This window comes from Aulonocara stuartgranti, assembly GCF_965226115.1.
Source record: "Aulonocara stuartgranti genome assembly, chromosome: 2".
Classification (NCBI taxonomy): domain Eukaryota; kingdom Metazoa; phylum Chordata; class Actinopteri; order Cichliformes; family Cichlidae; genus Aulonocara; species Aulonocara stuartgranti.
The window spans coordinates 15,416,844-15,422,184 of record NC_138940.1 but is presented as its reverse complement, the minus strand read 5'-3'; positions in this window follow the sequence as shown (position 1 = coordinate 15,422,184).

Genomic DNA, 5,341 nt, shown 5'->3' with positions numbered 1-5,341 from the left:
TTCTCCCTGGGTACTCTGGGTTCGTCCCACAATCCAGGTTAAATGGAAACTCTAATTTGCCCATAGGTGTGAAGGTGAGTGCGAATGGCTGTCTGTGTCTATGTGTTAGCCCTGTGACAGACTGGTGACCTGTGCAGGGTGTAACCTGCCTCTCACCCTAAGATAGCTGAGATAGGCTTCTGCCCCCTGAAAAGGATAGGTGGAAGAGAATGGATAGTAGGTTTAGTATATTGTGTAGTTTTGGCTTACGTATACCATTGGCTCCAGACGCATACTCCATTAGTGTTTTGAAATGAAAAACTCTAAGATATTGCATGTTGACTATACTAAGTTTATCGAGAAGTTTTGCTGAAATAACACCAGAATTTTCCGTGAATGTTTTTAACCCTCCTGCAAATATTGACAGTTGAGTATGTTACATTGTGATGGAGTCTTATAACTCATCTGTGATTTTGTTACTTATTTTAATATACTTAAAAAATAAAGATGTAAGCCTATGTTTTTGAGCTCATAGAGACATGTGGTCCATATAAGATAGCCACTAGAAATTTTATATGAATATGATACATTACTATAGATAAAACAAAATATAAGCTCAGCCTTAAATATGTGCAATGGTTACATTCATTTATACAACAGAAAAATTACTTTTATTTTTGGTAATTTATATACAATTTACCAACAATGAAGTTTTATGTGGTAAGGAGATTTCTGTCATGGTCTGGGTGAGTGGTGTTTATTCACAGTGCCATGGACTCCACCTCTGGGGGGAGCCCTTATCATTGCACCTGCTGTCCACACCTGGTGATAATCTAATGGCTGATCAAACTTTAAGACCAATGCACACAACTAGTCTTCACCATGTCATCTGCTAACCCATGTTAGTGCTTCGCCATCAAGTTTAGAGAATACATCAAGTTTGTGTTTTGCTTATCTTGTGTCACCTTGTGTTCTAGTTTCTCACAGATCTCCATTCCTCCAACCTGGCAGCAACCTTGCTTACCTGGACGCCAGTCAGTGCTGGGACACTAACACCACTGGTGCATGCTGTGTTTCCACTGCTGTATCTACCTGCTCTCCTGCCATAACCACACTGGATCACCAGATCACTCTGGCTGGATTCACATTCCAGGCTCACCCCTTCTGGATCCTCACCCTCACATCACACTCTACCTGCAAGCAAGTAAGCCACTGGAAAGCTTGTCATTTGCCTTACCTCCTGTCACCTCACTCAGCATTCCACTGACATTTCTCTCACTGTGTTTCAGTGACCACGAGCTATGACTGCTTCCAACTCATGTTTTGATTCTCGTCTCATGTTTCCTGAACTAAAGCGTTTTGTCTTGTGTTCTGTAAATAAAGTCTTGTTGAAAACCTATACCAGCATCTGAATTTGGGTCCATTTCCATGCCCTGGCCTTTGCCACTGTAACAGTTTTCATCTTGTTTTATTTTACTTTTTAAAAAAAAGATAGTTCTCCACTGCTTCTCATTGTCAGCTAATGGTAAAGTATTTAATATTTAGGTGATCACTAAAGAAGTAATAATTAAAACTTATTAGGTGCAGAAAGGTGAAAGCAGTGCATCAGTACATAATAAAAGACAAGTATTAATTTTTTAGTATGTTTCAATTTGTCCTCACAAACTGAAACATACATTTGTGCTCCTGCTTGCTTTTCTTATTGGCCATTGAACTGATGCATCATGTCTAACAGCTACTGTAGTCAGTTCCCAGAACCTTATGGACTGTTGTTAGATGATTGGGTGCCGCATAGTGGCAAGCGTGGCCCTGTCCCAACTTTTCTGAGAGGTGTTACTGCAATTAAATTAAAAAATGTGCTGTTTCTTAAAATTGTATGTTTTCTCACTTCAAATATTTGGTGTGCTTTCTGTGTACTACGGTGATTAAAATTTGGATTTGTAGATTTTTGCTAATCACTGTATTCTGTTTTTACATTTTGCATTTCACATAGTGTCTCAACTTTGAGATTGTGTGTATTTTTTTTTTTCATTTATCCTGTATAATGTGTAGGCTTCTAGGCCCAACTGTGCAGTTCAAACACAGCTCTGGACGGAAGCTCCACAGTTTCATATTACTTGAAATCTAATGCTAGTCTTGTCTGGGAAGTCTGTTCCATGATTCAATTTAGTCACACTGGTATAACCATTAACATCACTATTATTGGTACATTTTCAAAAACAAGCCATGACAGAATGGGCAGGCTGGAACAAAATGTTATTTCCATGTAACATACCTCCCTGTTTGATACTAGGCAGCGGGAGGCTGTAGTGATGCCGCTAGCACCCTGGGGAGAAAGATGAATTTAATATAAAATCAAACTCATACTGCTGCACTGTGTACTGGTGCCAGCTGATGTTCCCGATGACTTAAAACACAACATCCAAGCTGCAGAGCTGCAAGGTACTCAACGCTTGGTATAATAGCTTCCCTCTACTGCAGTTCTTTAAACATCATGTAATCAAACATGGAAAGCTGTAGTAAAGAGTATGATCATCATCATCTGACTTTAAATGCCCATCTAAAAAAAAAAAGTAATTCCAGGAGTCACACTGTGGAGGTTACTGTGTGTTCAGTAACAGCTGATCAGGGATTGTTATTCTAACTTTATCAAACGTTCACATCCACATGGGAGGGTGAGTAATCTAGCTTAGAGGCACATGCTCCAACAGTACTTTAAATGAACGCTAAAATTTCTTCTACTTAAACTTGCTGCAAATTTACGTATTTACTATGTGACTAAAACAAAACCCTTAAAGGGTTGCCAATCTGGTGGATAATAACCCTCCGAGGTCACATGATAAAAATAATCAGTCTAATTGTGATGCATCAAAAACTGCTTACTTACACAATTTATTTAATTCAATTCAATTCAATTTCTATTTTCTGTAAGAATAATAGAACCTGAATGTTAGTGTAAGTATAGATGTATAGGTTATAGAATTGTTTCTTCTTGCTTATCCATCTTTTTTAATGATGATTGTGGACAGTGTTTTTTAGCAATGCAAATGAAAATGTCAAAATTTTATTTCTATAGCATATTTAAAGACAAAAATGTTGACCGACTTGCCTTAGAAATTAGGTTACAACAAACAAGATGAACCCATAGATGGGGTAAATACATAGAATAAAGTATTCAATTCAATTCAATTTTATTTACAGTGGGGCAAAAAAGTATTTAGTCAGCCACCGATTGTGTAAGTGCCCCCACTTAAAATGATGACAGAGGTCAGTAATTTGCACCAGAGGTACACTTCAACTGTGAGAGACAGAATGTGAAAAAAAAATCCATGAATCCACATGGTAGAATTTGTAAAGAATTTATTCGTAAATCAGGGTGGAAAATAAGTATTTGGTCAATAACAAAAATACAACTCAATACTTTGTAACATAACCCTTGTTGGCAATAACAGAGGTCAAACGTTTACTATAGGTCTTTACCAGGTTTGCACACACAGTAGCTGGTATCTTGGCCCATTCCTCCATGCAGATCTTCTCGAGAGCAGTGATGTTTTGGGGCTGTCGCCGAGCAACACGGACTTTCAACTCCCGCCACAGATTTTCTATGGGGTTGAGGTCTGGAGACTGGCTAGGCCACTCCAGGACTTTCAAATGCTTCTTACGGAGCCACTCCTTTGTTGCCCGGGCGGTGTGTTTTGGATCATTGTCATATTGGAAGACCCAGCCTCGTTTCATCTTCAAAGTTCTCACTGATGGAAGGAGGTTTTGGCTCAAAATCTCACGATACATGGCCCCATTCATTCTGTCCTTAACACGGATCAGTCGTCCTGTCCCCTTGGCAGAAAAACAGCCCCATAGCATGATGTTTCCACCCCCATGCTTCACAGTAGGTATGGTGTTCTTGGGATGCAACTCAGTATTCTTCTTCCTCCAAACACGACGAGTTGAGTTTATACCAAAAAGTTCTACTTTGGTTTCATCTGGCCACATGACATTCTCCCAATCCTCTGCTGTATCATTCATGTGCTCTCTGGCAAACTTCAGACGGGCCTGGACATGCACTGGCTTCAGCAGCGGAACACGTCTGGCACTGCGGGATTTGATTCCCTGCCGTTGTAGTGTGTTACTGATGGTGACCTTTGTTACTTTGGTCCCAGCTCTCTGCAGGTCATTCACCAGGTCTCCCCGTGTGGTTCTGGGATCTTTGCTCACCGTTCTCATGATCATTTTGACCCCACGGGATGAGATCTTGCGTGGAGCCCCAGATCGAGGGAGATTATCAGTGGTCTTGTATGTCTTCCATTTTCTGATGATTGCTCCCACAGTTGATTTTTTCACACCAAGCTGCTTGCCTATTGTAGATTCACTCTTCCCAGTCTGGTGCAGGTCTACAATACTTTTCCTGGTGTCCTTCGAAAGCTCTTTGGTCTTGGCCATGGCGGCGTTTGGAGTCTGACTGTTTGAGGCTGTGGACAGGTGTCTTTTATACAGATGATGAGTTCAAACAGGTGCCATTCATACAGGTAACGAGTGAGGGACAGAAAAGCTTCTTACAGAAGACGTTACAGGTCTGTGAGAGCCAGAGATTTTCCTTGTTTGAGGTGACCAAATACTTATTTTCCACCCTAATTTACGAATAAATTCTTTACAAATCCTACCATGTGAATTCATGGATTTTTTTTTCACATTCTGTCTCTCACAGTTGAAGTGTACCTCTGGTGCAAATTACTGACCTCTGTCATCATTTTAAGTGGGGGAACTTGCACAATCGGTGGCTGACTAAATACTTTTTTGCCCCACTGTACATTAGAAAAATAGGCTGGGGTCCTTACCAACGATGATTTATACCTCAAAAGATGAAAATACTTTTTTGATGACCCCTGTCTTATCCTTGTAAAATCTCCCAAATTGTGCTCAAGGTATGCAATAGAAATGTCAGAAAAATAAGCTTAAACATAGACCTCAAACTGTTATGCTATTGTAGATAATTTTATATCAAAACATAATTTTACTGCTGTTGTTGTTTACAGATGTGCAATTTTACACTAATATTGAATCTATCTTTCATCACATCCACTGAAGGTAAATTATTGATCTATAAAAAAAGAACTTACCGTACTTTTAGCACCATAAAGCGCACCGAAATATACGGTGCATTAAGCAAAAAAAAAAAACAGTCAAATAAGTCAAACTTTACTCAACTCATTCTTCTTGCTTCCTCCACTTCTGTACCATTGATTCATTAATGTTGAATTCTCTGGCAGCTGCTCTATTCCCATGTTGTTGCAGTATATTAATGACTAACCTCGTATTATGGATGGATTATCTCAGTTGTTCTCCTGACTTAAGTTTGGTCCATTTA